Source organism: Aethalodelphis obliquidens, unplaced genomic scaffold, assembly GCF_003676395.1.
Source record: "Aethalodelphis obliquidens isolate GAN/ISIS:26980383/991018 unplaced genomic scaffold, ASM367639v1 scaffold9, whole genome shotgun sequence".
Taxonomy (NCBI): Eukaryota; Metazoa; Chordata; class Mammalia; order Artiodactyla; family Delphinidae; genus Aethalodelphis; species Aethalodelphis obliquidens.
The window spans coordinates 26,269,722-26,284,596 of NW_020837953.1; the positions used below are offsets into that span (position 1 = coordinate 26,269,722).

The 14,875-nt window shown below is 46.7% G+C and overlaps 1 protein-coding gene across 1 annotated transcript in view; it reads left to right on the forward strand.

The window, feature by feature from the left end:
• The window catches only part of CSMD2 (CUB and Sushi multiple domains 2), a 668,027-nt gene that overhangs the window by 491,320 nt on the left and 161,832 nt on the right, over window positions 1-14,875 (forward strand). The window lies entirely within an intron of this gene.

The following is a 14,875-nucleotide window of genomic DNA, read 5'->3' on the forward strand; positions in this document are numbered from 1 at the left end:
CATCTGCTGTGTGTTTTTCTGTCTTCTCATTTTGCTTATCTTACTGTGATTGGGGTCTCCTTTTTGCAGGCTGAAGGTTCGTAGTTCCCATTGTTTCTGGTGTCTGTCCCCAGTGGCTAAAGTTGGTTCAGTGGGTTGTGTAGGCTTCCTGGTGGAGGGTACTAGTGCCTGTGTTCTGGTGGATGAGGCTGGATCTTGTCTTTCTGGTGGGCAGGTCCACGTCTGGTGGTGTGTTTTGGGGTGTCTGTGGCCTTATTATGATTTTAGGCAGCCTCTCTGCTAACGGGTGGCGTTGTGTTCCTGTCTTGCTAGTTGTTTGGCATAGGATGTCCAGCACTGTAGCTTGCTGGTCGTTGAGTGAAGCTGGGTGCTGGTGTTGAGATGGAGATCTCTGGGAGATTTTCGCCATTTGATATTATGTGGAGCTGGGAGGTCTCTTGTGGACCAGTGCCCTGAAGTTGGCTCTCCCACCTCAGAGGCACAGCACTGACTCCTGGCTGCAGCACCAAGAGCCTTTCATCCACACAGCTCAGAATAAAAGGGAGAAAAAAGAAAGAAAGAAAGAAAGAAAGGGAGGAAGGAAGAAAGAAAGAAAGAGAAAGAGAAAGAAAGAAGAATATAAAGTAAGATAAAATAAAATTAAATTATTAAAAGAAAAAATAATTATTAAGAAAAAAATTTTTTTAAAGAAAAAAAAAATGACGGATAGAACCCTAGGATAAATGGTGAAAGCAAAGCTATATAGACAAAAATCTCACACAGAAGCATACACATACACACTCACAAAAAGAGGAAAAGGGGGAAAAAATAATCTTGCTCTCAAAGTCCACCTCCTCAATTTGGGATGATTCATTGTCTATTCACGTATTCCACAGATGCAGGGTACATCAAGTTGATTGTGGAGCTTTAATCCGCTGCTTCTGAGGCTGCTGGGAGAGATTTCCCTCTCTCTTCTTTGTTCGCACAGCTCCCGGGGCTCAGCTTTGGATTTGGCCCCGCCTCTGCGTGTAGGTCGCCGGAGGGCGTCTGTTCTTCGCTCAGACAGGACGGGGTTAAAGGAGCAGCTGATTCGGGGACTCTAACTAACTCAGGCCGGGGGTGGGGGGGAGGGAGGGGCACGGAGTGCGGGGTGAGCCTGCGGCGGCAGAGGCCAGCATGACATTGCACCAGCCTGAGGCGCGCCGTGCATTCTCCCGGGGAAGTTGTCCCTGGATTCCGGGACCCTGGCGGTGGCGGGCTGCACAGGCTCCCTGGAAGGGGAGTGTGGATAGTGACCTGTGCTCACACACAGGCTTCTTGGTGGCGGCAGCAGCAGCCTTAGCATCTCATGCCCGTCTCTGGGGTCCGCGCTTTTAGCCGCGGCTCGTGCCTGTCTCTGGAGCTCCTTTAAGCAGTGCTCTTAATCCCCTCTCCTCGCGCACCAGGAAACAAAGAGAGAAGAAAAAGTCTCTTGCCTCTTCGGCAGGTCCAGACTTTTCCCCGGACTCCCTCCCAGCTTGCCGTGGTGCACTAACCCCCTGCAGGCTGTGTTCACGCCGCCAATCCCAGTCCTCTCCCCGCGCTCAGACGGAAGCCCGAGCCTCAGCTCCCACCTCGCCTGCCCCGGCGGGTGAGCAGACAAGCCTCTTGGGGCTGGTGAGTGCCAGTCGGCACAGATCCTCTGTGCGGGAATCTCTCTGCTTTGCCTTCCGCACCCCAGTGGCTGCGTTCTCCTCCGCGGCTCTGAAGCTCCCCACTCCGCCACCTGCAGTCTCCGCCCGCGAAGGGGCTTCCTAGTGTGTGGAAACCTTTCCTCCTTCACAGCTCCCTCCCACTGGTGCAGGTCCCGTCCCTATTCTTTTGTCTCTGTTTATTCTTTTCTCTTTTTCCCTACCCAGGTACGTGGGGAGTTTCTTGCCTTTTGGGAGGTCTGAGGTCTTCTGCCAGCGTTCAGTAGGTGTTCTGTAGGAGTTGTTCCACGTGTAGATGTATTTCTGGTGTATACGTGGGGAGGAAGGTGATCTCCGCATCTTACTCTTCCACCATCTTCCCGATTCCCCACCCCCGCCATCTTCCCGATTCCCCCCTGCTTTTCTAAATAAAGGTAAAATTCAAGGTTAAAATATATATATACATATTAAAAGGGACAGAGGGAATTATTTCACATGAGAAAATGCTTAGTCCACAAGTGTGTCAACAGTCATGAATCTTCATGCACCAAATAACCTAACAAGAAAACTTAAAGCAAAATCTGTCAGAAAGACAAGAAGAAATTGACAGCCATAGGAGACTTTAACGTATCTCTCTTAATGGAGTAAAACAAATACAGTTAAGTCTTCTACATATAAACAAGTTCTGTTCTCAGAGCGTATTCGTTAAGTCCCATTGTTCGTAAGTCCAGCAAAGTTAGCCTAGGTACCCAACTAACACAATCGGCTATAGAGTACTGTACTGTAGTAGGTTTATAATACTTTTCACACAAATAATACATAAAGAACAAACACAAAAAATAAAGAAAACATTTTTAATCTTACAGTACAGTGCCTTGAAAAGTACAGTAGTACAGTACAACAGCTGGCATACAGGGGCTGGCAACGAGTAAACAGGCAAGAGTTACTGACCAGAGGAGGGAGAGGAGGTGGGAGATGGTACTGTACTACTGTACTCTATACAGTGTTGTACAGTAAAGTACACAAAAGCACAACCACTTGTAGAGGATGCACGCACGTGACAATGTACACCAGATACGTGAACTAACATGTGATTGGACACGCAAATGCACATTCACATCTTTGAAAGTTCACAACTTGAAGGTGCATATGTAGGGGACTTACTGTAAAAAAATAGAACTAAACTGTAATTTGTTTTAGGTGATTTGACCATCTTTTGATTTGATATTATGTGTCAGGCTCAGTGCTAGGTACTTTATATGTGATTGCATTTACAGTAATCCTCTTGGCAACACTGCTGGATAGATGATGTTACTGCCATTCTACAGAGTCATAAACTGAGGCTCTTTCAGGTCACTCAATTATCAAGAATGAGTATTTGAACCCAAGTCTTTGACCCCGTAGCCATTTTGTTAAATAGCCTCTTCGGGAGGCAGAGCTTCATTTCATGGAAAACATTTCTTCCAAAAAGGATAAAAACACCTCTGCCCCTCACAGAGTCCCTGACACCTGCAGGGCAGGTTCTGGTGAACAATAGGCAGTCACAGAGCCTTCATTTACAGGGCGATGGTAACGAGAAAACAAGTGGTGCAAGGTTACTCGGCAAGGAAGAGTGAAACACAGGGCAGTAGCTTCAGTGCTGCATCTGTACACTGCCCAGCCTCCCAGAACACCAGTCACTGCAGCTTCTTCAGTGACTGAAGCCCAGGTTTATTCTTTCACTTAGGAAAATAACACAAGAAGAATCTTTCTGTCTTCCCAATACCAGCTGGCACCAGGAAAGGACACCCTCTATTTTTGCTCTAGACACCAATACTTGCTTTGAGCTTTGGTCTGTCTTCTCAGGTTTTGCTCTTTGGATGACACAATGCTTTAATTATTGTCTGCTATTATAATCATGGTTTAATTGTTGGTTTGCTGCACCGTGGCTCAGAGGGGGGCATTTTGTGAAGCAAGTATTATTTTCTTATTGTCATTTCCAAAGTCACTGAGGATAATTTAAGCTGCGTTCTCACTTGGGGACAGGAGTGATTTCTGACCCCTCCCCCTGCTACAGCAGCTGTTCGTTCACATGCCATTTTCCCCTGATGTAAAGATCCGCTGTTAACACTCTTCCCGGTGCAATATCCATGTGTTCACGCAGTGGTGACAGTTGCTTCGAAGCACCCAAAGCCTTTTCATATTCTCGGGCCCAGTCAGAAGGCAAGTGAAATCAACATATAAAGATGCTGTGATTTTTTTCCTTTCTAGTTTTTGCATTTTTCTAATGTGTGACAGATACAGATGAACCACTTCTAAGTGTGGAAGTGGGCAGTACCCGATAAATACCCGATGTGTTAAAGTTTCCTTCAGAGTGAGAGCTGAAAACCATAGTCCCAGACTCGAGTTTGTCTATGGACAGCACTTAAGGGGTGCAGCCCCCTACAATGACAATTTGATGCTCTCCTAGCTTTTTAGATGAACGTTCTGGCAGTAAATCTCTTCCTGTGGTTGAAGCTGAGTGTCATGAACCTTAACCGCAAAGCCTGGGGGGACTCTTAGTGGTGGGCTGGTGGGCAGAGGTAAGGGAGTGAGGGCCAGGTGAGGGCTCCCTCACCTGGGGAGCTGCTGTTGGGACATTGTGGTGGAAGGTGGGACTCTGTGGAAACACCATGATGAAAAGGTGTACAGAGATCCCGGAACAGGGATGGCCCCACGGTCGCGGTGCCCTGCAGTTAAAGGGAGTGGCAGCCAATCTGACATGAAGACCCAGCTCCAGAGAGAGCAAGCAGAGGTTCCGGGCAGCCCCCAGGGGAATGGGAAAGAGGACCAGAGACCAGCGGGGCTCATTAGCTGAGCTGGCATACTTGTCAGTAGTGAAAGCCCAGGCTGTACCCCAGGCAGATTTAGGACACTGAGACCAACTCAAGGCCCCTCCTTTTTGGAAACGGGGCTCCCCCATCTCTGCCCCCAGCCTGACCCAGCACCATGGAAAGGACCGAAGAGGCCATGCCTGCCTTGCCTTCTTCCACAGTTGGACATCATTGCCCTGCTGAGTCTCTCTTCTCTCTCTTTTTTATTTATTTATTTATTTTTGGCTGCGTTGAATCTTTGTTGCTTTCTCTCTAGTTGGGGCGAGCGGGGGGCTACTCTTCGTTGCAGTGCATGGACTTCTCATTGCGGTGGCTTCTCGTTGTGGAGCATGGGCTTTAGGCGCGTGGGCTTCAGTAGTTGTGGCATGCGGGCTCAGTGGTTGTGGTGCATGGACTTAGCTGCTCCGCGGCACATGGGATCTTCCAGGACCAGGGCTCGAACCCGTCTCCCCTGCATTGGCAGGCAGACTCTTAACCACTGCGCCACCAGGGAAGCCCCTCTCCTCTCTTGACTCCTTGGGCTGCACCTTTTTCTGGTTTACCTTCTACCTCCTCCACTCCTCATTCTTAGTCTCCTTCCCCTGCTCATCCTTAATGCCATGGATCTCCAGGACACCCTTCTCTGTGTGCTGCCCACACTGATACTCGTTGGGTGGGCTTGTCCAAACACATGGCTTCAGGTCTCATCCACCTGCACCCATGCTCTCGTCCTCCTGAAGAACCTGTACTGTCCTGGGGGTGCCCGTCTCTCCATCCCATCCGTGTCTTTGCACAACCTCTTTTCTCTGCCCGGCATTCCCCTTCCTTCTCACACTCCTCGACACCCCCTTCATCTGGAAAATCCTGTTCACCTCTTAAGACTCAGCTTAGTTGTTCTCTCCTCTGGGGACCTTGCCTCACCCCTTGGCCTGAGGTGGGACCTTCTCTGTGCGTATCTGTACCATAGTACTTATCACACCACAGCTAGGGGCAGAAACAAGCCATGTTCTTGTCTGTATCACCAGTGACTGGTGTGATATCTGCACCCACTGCCTACTATTCATTGATTGGATGTGTGAATATTGGTCAGAAGACTTGTAGAGCTGTATTTGGAGAGTGTGAGACCATGGCTGCAGCATCCCCCTGTCTTCTGGCTTTAAACTAGGCAGCCATCTCTGGCCCAGGGTCTGTGCAGCTAGGTCCTATCTCTATGGTGGCGATAGGATGCCAAAGACATAGATTCAAGGGGCGGGATGTAGGCAGTAAAGAGAGATGTCAGAACCTCCAGTGAAATAGGAAGTATCTTCCTTAGCACATCGGATTTAAGTTGCCCGTCACCAAGTGGCACACACGGCACGGACTGAACTATGGGCGTCCCCGAAAGCCGATGAGCCATTCACTTACTCATCAGCTCAACCAAACCGGGAGCTTAGTGTGGGTCAGGCCTGGCGCTGGGTACCAAAGATACAAACACGAAGGAGACACAAACACAACAGTTAAGGAACTCAGTGAGACAGGTTATTCAATGGACGACTCTGATACACAGAGCACACAGAGGAGCATCTCACGAGATTGGGGCCATGGGGAGGGCATGGAAAAGCCCATGGAAAAGCTTACCAACTGGAGGTGGGGATCTACTGGGACATGGTATTCAGGTGGTGTATGAGTTTACTAGGGCTGCTGTAACAAACCGAATGACTTAACAAAAATTTATTTTCTCACACTTCTAGAGCCTAGAAGTCCAAAATCGGGGAGCGAGTAGGGTCACGCTCCCTCTGAAGGCTCTAGGGAAGAATCAGCTTCATTTCGCAGCTTCTGGGAGTTGCCAGCACTCCTTGGCCTTCCTTGGCTTGTGGGTGCATCACTCCAGTCTCTGCCTCCATCTTCACACGGTCCCCTTCCCTGCGTCTCCACGGTGCTTCTGCATCCAAATCTCCCTTTCCTTTCTCTTAGAAAGACATCAGTCATTGGACTCAGGACCCACCCTACTCCAGTACGTCCTTATCTTAACTTGATGACATCTACAAAGACCCTATTTCCAAGTAAGGTTACATTCACAGGGACCGAGTGTTAGGACTTGAACGTATCTCTTGGGGAGACCATTGAAGCCACTACAGGTGGTGTGAGGGCACGTGTAGGGGTTGGAAACATCCAGGCAGAGGGAAGTCCCTGAAGCCAGAGAAAGAGAAGAAAATGGGTAAAGAGTGAGAGGAAGAGGAGGCAGTTGGGGCTATTCGTGGAGGGCTTGGAGCGTCCCCTAGGAAGCCTGACTTTATTCTGTAGGGAAAAGGGAATGACTGGTCAGATACGTGGTTCGGAAAGGTCAGCTGGCCCTGGTGGGAAAGGTGGATTGAAAAGGTGAGGGGGAGTTTGGGTGCACACTCTGTGTGCCTCTGTAATGCTGTTCTCTCTCTCTCTTTTTTTTTTTTTAAAGAAGTTGTTGGGGGTAGGAGTTTATTAATTAATTTATTTATTTTTGCTGTGTTGGGTCTTCGTTTCTGTGCGAGGGCTTTCTCTAGTTGTGGCGAGCGGGGGCCACTCTTCATCGCGGTGCGCGGGCCTCTCACTGTGGCGGCCTCTCTTGTTGCGGAGCACAGGCTCCAGACGCGCAGGCTCAGTAGTTGTGGCGCACGGGCTTAGTCGCTCCGTGGCATGTGGGATCCTCCCAGACCAGGGCTCGAACCTGTGTCCCCTGCATTAGCAGGCAGATTCTCAACCACGGCACCACCAGGGAAGCCCCTGCTCTCTCTCTTGCAGTCACCTTCCTCTCTCACTTTCCTTGTGCTTCGCTTTTATTTCTCCAAACCTGCTTCAAAGACATCTCCTCCTTGAAGTTTTCCTTGCCTCTCTCAATTAGAAGAAGATGACTATGTAAAAGAAAGGCCTTTGGTCCCAGACAGACGTGGTTTGAATACACCCTCTGATCCTGACAAGCTGTTTGACGCCCCCCCCCTCACCCTCAGCAAGTCTCCCCAATTAACCCCCGGGACTTCAGTTTCCACATCAGCAAGATGGCAAAAATAGGCTCCAACTTACAGGCTTGTTATGAGGATATTAGACAATATACATGAAGCACTTGGCACGTAGATTTCCAACAAATGATTAGTTCTCTTCTTCATCCAGTTATTTCGATAGCGCTTTATTTATCCCACGCGTTCAGCACCTCCTGCACGTATTACTGTGTTGTGTGTGTCTCTTTCAATAAGCAGCAGCAGCCCCCAGGGCAAAGACACAGCCTTCCACGTTCCGGCAGCTCTCAGCACAGAGCGCGATGCACATCAGGCCCCCTCCCTCTTCCGGGGCTATCGTTGTGTCTGTGGCCCAGAGAAACAAGAGCGCAAACGGGTGAGGCGTCAAGATGAAGGATCACCTTCTCACAGCATGCTGGGCGCAGGATCCTCAAATGGTTTTCAGTATTTCAAAAGCCAGAAGGAGACCGGATGGTCACCTGCAGGGGAGCTGCTCAGGCAAACCCAAATGTCTGCTTGGGCCCAGAGTTATCCCTATCAATGAGAACCTCTAATTAGCATTTTATAGACTTTGATTTCTATGGGATGAAAAACGTCTTCAGTAAGACTCTTAATCCACGTGGTCGGATTGGCAAAGCTTCACTGGCTAGCATCAAGGATTTATCATGAAAGAGGTCACTAGCACCTGTAGTAGCCCCCTAGCTAATTTCCCTGCATCTGATGTTGCCCTTGCCAGGCTGTTCTTATCCGGGCAGCAGGAGTGATCTTCAAATGAAAATTGGATCTTGTAAGCCTCAGCTTAAAATTCTTCAGTGACGTCCCTTAGCCCATAGAATAAAATCCAAAATTTTCCCCGACCCACCGGGCCCCACGAGACCTGGCCTCTGCCTACCTCTCTTGGCCCAGGGACAGCCTCAGTGGCCTTTCTGTTGCTCTGATGCTCCGAGCTGCTTCCCTTTCGGGGCCTTTGCTCATGCTGCCCTTTATCCACAGAAAACGTCCTCCCACCTCTTGCCCTGCCCTGGTGCCTGGCTCCCTCTAAGCCTCTCCTCTTCCTTACATGTCACCTCCGTAGAGAGGCCTTCCTGGCCAGTCTGTATAACCCAGTGGCTCCATCTCAGCGCTCTGCCGTTTCCTTCATCGCATTTGCCCACAGCTGGTAGTCTTCTGATGGAGTTGTGTGTGCAGGAGTATTGCCCGTCTCCAGAAACAGCTGGAAAATGACACCCTGTCTGTCATCTTCGCCATTATCTCCCAGCACCTAGCACACAGAAGGCATTTACATAAACGAAGGCAGTAAGAGGTCCGGAACTTCAGCTTCTCTCCTTTCCATTGCCAAGCTGCATGGTTTCTGCAGCACAGGACCTCAGGCTCCCTCCTCCGGCCTCGTCCTCCCACCTCAGTTGACCTCATCAATGCCAAGCCTTTGACTTTGTCTGACTAACAGATCGGTTAAGCTGAATGCAGTGAATTGGCACTTTTAATTAAGGGTCTTAAATCTCAGCCCTTTAACCTTGTGTATGATTGACATGTAAACTATTGATTACTGATGGGGCCTCTCTGGAGCAGGCCTGGCTCTCGGCCACAGCCTCTTCCTTCTGGAGGTGCAGGCAGTGTTGTCAGGGGAGAGAGAGGAAGCGCCAAAGTCTGACCTGGACTGGAATTATATAATGTAATTCTGTGTCACTCTCTGACCAGCACTTGACCTTGAGCAAGTTACTTAACCTCTCTGAGCCTCAGTATTCTCATTTTTAAAGAGGGGAATGGTGCTACCTACAAAATAAAGTTGCTTGTGAGGACTAAATGGGATAAGGTGAAATTGCCTTGTACACAGGGGTTGTATAAATATGTTTTCTTTCATTTCTACCTAGTGTACATATTCTCTTTTCACACTTCCCATCGGTCTGGTCCTTCTGGGATTTCATTTGTTCATTCTTCAATTCACTCACTCATCCATTCCATTATTCACCCTCAGGAACCTCAGTCGGTCTCTAACCAGAAGAGGATAAAACCCCAACTCTGCTAGCTAATACTGATGTCCCTCTCTCAATCCAGCTCTGTCCCCATGACATACTCATGCCACCTGAACTCCAGTGTGGGCATCGCCTGTCTTCCCAGGTACCTTAACCTCTCCCCTGCCTCTGGGTCTTGTCTTGTGTTAGTACATCCAAAGAAAGCACCCTCTGGGCTTCCCTGGTGGCGCAGTGGTTGAGAGTCCGCCTGCCGATGCAGGGGACACGGGTTCGTGCCCCAGTCCGGGAAGATCCCACATGCTGCGGAGCGGCTGGGCCCGTGAGCCATGGCCGCTGAGCCTGCGCGTCCGGAGCCTGTGCTCCACAACGGGACAGGCCACAACAGTGAGAGGCCTGCGTACCGCAAAAAAAAAGAAAAAAAAAGAAAAAAGAAAACACGCTCCCTTTCACGCCACCCAAACTTCTAGCCTCGTCTCCTCCTGCCTTCCCTGACAAGCCTGGCCCACGAGAACCTCTCTTCCCTGAGAGCACATCCGGCAGCACCACACAGCTACCGCTTGGTCTGCGCCTGCAGGCGGCTGCCGATTTCCCAGTGCCTCACGGACCATGGAGGAAGCAGAGAAGCCAGGGGCAGCTTAGCACAGCAGGGAGGATGCTTGTTTGCTCCACTTTTCCTGCGGAGCTCCTTCTCCCCTTCCAACCACGTGTAGGGCCCCAGTCTGTTCCCTCCTAAACTCCTTGAAGAGAAGCCTGTTTTCACTCATCAGAAGTCCCTGGAGGAGAGGCCCTGCCAGGGGGATGAGAATACAACCATTGAGGAAACCCACACAGCTCTGGTACTGAGGAAGCTCCACCTGTATCTATAAAAGGGTCTACCTAGGAAATCCAAGAGCTTAACTTGAAGCCTGTTAGAACTTAACTAGTGACTGAAAATAAGAAATACATGCACACACACACATATACATATATATATCCAACAATAAATATGTAACTAATAATTAAATCCCACTCACAATGGAGCTAAAAGCCAAAAATTGAATTTAAGAGGAAAAATGCAAAGAGGAAAACCATAAAGCTTTACCAAAGTACCTAAACTAACCCCTAAATAAGTTACAACATCTACAGTGTTCCTGGCTGGGGAAAATAAGTAACGTAAAGATATCAATTTGCCCGAATCAATCAGTAAGTGTGTGCAGGGCTTCCCTGGTGGTGCAGTGGTTAAGAATCCGCCTGCCAATGTAGGGGACACGGGTTCGAGCCCTGGTCCGGGAAGATCCCACATGCCGCGGAGCAACTAAACCTATGCGCCACAACTACTGAGCCTGCGCTCTAGAGCCTGAAAACTACAACTACTGAAGCCCACACGCCTAGAGCCCGTGCTCTGCTATAAAAGAAGCCACTGCAATGAAAAGCCCGCACACCACAACAAAGAGTAACCCCCGCTCTCCGCAACTAGAGAAAGCCCGCACAAAGTAACAAAGACCCAATGCAGCCATAAATAAATAAATAAATAAATTTAAAAGAAATAAATAAGTGTGCAATTTCAATCATAGTATCCACGGGATTTGGAGGAATTTGAAAGGATAAATTTGGGAAATTAGCTAAGAAATTTTGGGGGAAAATACGAAGGGGAGCTTGCCCTGTAAGAATATCAAAATATGAGACTGAAAACTGAAATCAGCCGAGTAGCTGAGCTCCTGGTACCACAAGTATTTAGAATCCCGTCACGGCAAAGGAGGAAGCCCTGGAACAGAGGAGAGTCTAGACTCAGACCCATGGCCGAGGTTTCAGACCCGTTGAGAGAGAGAGCCTGGGTTATCCAGGCACAGGCATCTTCATTCAGGTACTTATGAGCTCTATGAGAAGGGTCAGGCATGGCCCAGGCAGTGGGGCTACCAGAGTGAAGAGGACCTGCCCCCATGCTCGTGAAAGTCATGTTCTAGCTGGGGAGAGGAGTAGTAAACAAATAAATAAAGTATAGACTGTAATAAATGCTAAGGAGGAAAGAAGCAGAGCATTTTGATAGAACATGGAAGAGGCTACTTTAGGTAGGTGGCGGGATAATTGAGGGTCCATTTGGAAAAAATAATGAACCAATAAACCCAACAAATGAAACTACACAACTGCTGAGAAAATATTAAAGTTTTGCTTTTTTTTTTTTTTTTTTGCGGTACGCAGGCCTCTCACTGTTGTGGCCTCTTCCATTGCAGAGCACAGGCTCCAGACACGCAGGCTCAGTGGCCATGGCTCACGGGCCCAACCACTCCGCAGCATGTGGGATCTTCCCGGACCGGGGCACGAACCCGTGTCCCCTGCATCGGCAGGCGGACTCTCAACCACTGCGCCACCAGGGAAGCCCTAAAGCTTTGCTTTTTAATCATATAGGGAAGAAGAGGGTTTGCCCAAGCGTACCATGACATCCAGTATCCTTAAAGGAAAATATTAACATTTGATTACATAGAATGAGTAACTTCTATACCAAAAAAGACACCATAAACAAAATTGCAAGGAAAAAGAGATACCAGCTGCTGGGAGAAAATGTCAGCAACAAATATGTAAAAGAGAAATAAAAATATATAAAGATAATAAATAAAAATTATAATGTGTGAACAGAATTTAAAAAGACAAATAAGTCAAGCTGGGTAAAGGATGTGAAGATGTACAGATGACCAATAAATATATGCAGAGACCCGCAACCTGACTGAATTATCTAAATTTAAAACGCTAGTGAGATTCCATTTCGGTTTAGCAGACGGGCAAGTATTTTAATATAGAATACATTTACATTGTAATATCTGATGTTGGTAAGGTGAAGTTTAAAGAGAACAGTCATATGAATACTGTTCAGGGGGAATGTAAATGGACACAATCACTTAAGAGAATAACTGAGCAGGATTTATCAACAACTTTAAATATATTGTATACCCGTCCCCCCGACCAAAGTACTCCTACAAGCCAACTGAAATATTAACATAAATGTGAAACACTGCATAAAGATGGGAATGTTCCTTGCAGTCATATGTGAAATAGTGAAATATAGCAATGTACATTTCTACAGGAAAAAAATGAAGTAGATGTATATCTCCATTATATAGTATTAAGTGAAGAAGGTTACATAAAACTATGTAAAATATAGTCCCATGGCGGAGGCGGGGGGAATGTATGTGTGCACATTGAAAAAAATCTGGAAGTATTTGCACCAAACCTAATATCAAGTGGAAAGTTCTAGAGAACAGATTGGTTTGTGTGAGAGAGACTTCTTAAAAATTCAGGACATCTGTATATTGTTAGCCTTTTTCTGCCTTGAGCATATCTTATTTTCATAATTTTAAAAGACATTTTTAAAAGGATATAGTGATAAATGGATTGGATCCTGGAACAGAAAAAGGGCATCAGTGGAAACACTGGTGAAATCCAAATCAATGGGAGTTGAGTTCATAGTAATGTACCGTGTTGGTTTCTTAGTTGTGACAAATGTACCAGGGAAATGGAAGGCATTGACAATGGCAGAAGTGGTCAGGGGTCTATAAGAATTCTCTGTATTATCTTTGCAACGTTTCTGTAAGCCTAAAATTAATCTGAAATAAAAAATTGATTAGGAGAGAGAGAGACAGAGAGACAGGCTGGTATCCAAGTTCTGCTCTGGGAAGTGGAGGTGTAGGCTCACCCTTGCCCCCACTGCAGCTGGACCAGTTTCCCGAAGATCCTGCCATAACCCCTGACCTTTATTTCCCACACACACACCTTTTTTAAGACTTAAATTTTTAGAGCAGGCTTACGTTCACAGCAAAGCTGAAAGTACAGAGATTTCCCGTTCACCCCCTTGCCCCACACCTGCACAGCTTCCCCCATTATAAGCATCTCCCATCAGATTGGTACATTTGTTAGACCTGATGAATCTACATTCATTGACACATCATTATCACCAAGAATCCATCGTTTATATTAGGGTTTGCTCTTCGTGCCCATATTCTATAGGTTTGAACAAATGTGGAATGACATGTATCCATTATTACAGTATCATAAGAGTATTTCCACTCCCCTAAAAATCCTGTGTGCTCTACCAGTTTATCCCCTCTCCCTGATCTAGCCTCTGGCAATCACTGACCTTTTTACTATTTCCATAGTTTTGCCTTTTTCAGAATGTTACATACTTGGAATCATACAGTATGTAGCCTTTTCAGAATGGCTTCTATCACTTAGTAATATGGATTTAAGGTTCCTCTATGTCTTTTCAAGGCTTGATAGTTCATATCTTTTTAGCACTGAATAATATTCCATTGTTGGATGTACCACAGTTTATTTATCCATTCATCTACTGAAGGACATCCTGGTTGCTTCCAAGTTTTGGCAATTATGAGTAAAGCAGCTATAAACATCTGTGTGCAGGGTTTTGCGTGGAAATCAGTTTTCAACTCCTTTGGGTAAATACCGACGAGCACAGTTTCTGGATCGTATGGTAAGAGTGTGTTTAGTTTTGTGAGAAACTGCCTAACTGTGTTCGCAAGTGGCTGGACCATCTTGCGTTCGCACCAGCAGTGATGAGAGTCCCTGTTGCTCCACATCGTCATCCGCATTTGGTGCTGTTCTGAATTCTAGCCATTCTAATGAGTGTACACTGGTATCTTACTGCTTTTTTCATTTGCATTTCCTCGATGACATACGATGTGGGACGTCTTTTCACATGCTTATGTGTCATTTGCATATCTTCTTTAGTGAGGTATCTGGTAAACGTTAGCCCATTTTTTAATCATGTTATTTGTTTTCTTACTGTTGAGTTTTGAGAATTCTTTGTGTAGAATTGGCTCTCCATATCTGCACGTTCAGGATCCACCGATTCAACCTACCTCAGATGGAAAATATTTGAAAACAATCCACAAAGTTCCAAAGAGCAAACTTGAATTGGCCATGCACAGGCAACTATCTACATAGCATTTACATTATATTTACAACTATTTACATAGCATTAACATTGTATTAAGTATTATAAGTAATCTAAAAATTATTTAAAGCATACAGGAGGGTGTTCTTTGCAGATACCAGGCCATTCTGTATGAGGAATTTGAGCACCCTCAGATTTTGGTATCTTGTTATCTTTTGCAGAGCAGCAATGTTTCTTTTTAATGAAGTCCAGCTTATCACCTGTTTTCTTCATGGATTGTACCTTTGGTATTGTATCTAATAAGTTATCACTATACCCAAGGGCATCTGAGTTTTCCCTTATGTGATCTTCTAGGAGTTTTATAGTTTTACGTTTACATTTAGGTCTGCGATCTGTTTCGAGTTAATTTTTGTGAAGGGTATAAATTCTGTGTCTAGATTCATTTCTGCATGTGGACGTCCAGTAGTTTCAGCACCATTTGTTGAAAAGACTATCTTTGCTCCTTTGTTAAAGATCAATTGACTATATTAATATGAGTCCATTTCTGGACTTTTGATTTATTTGTCTGTTA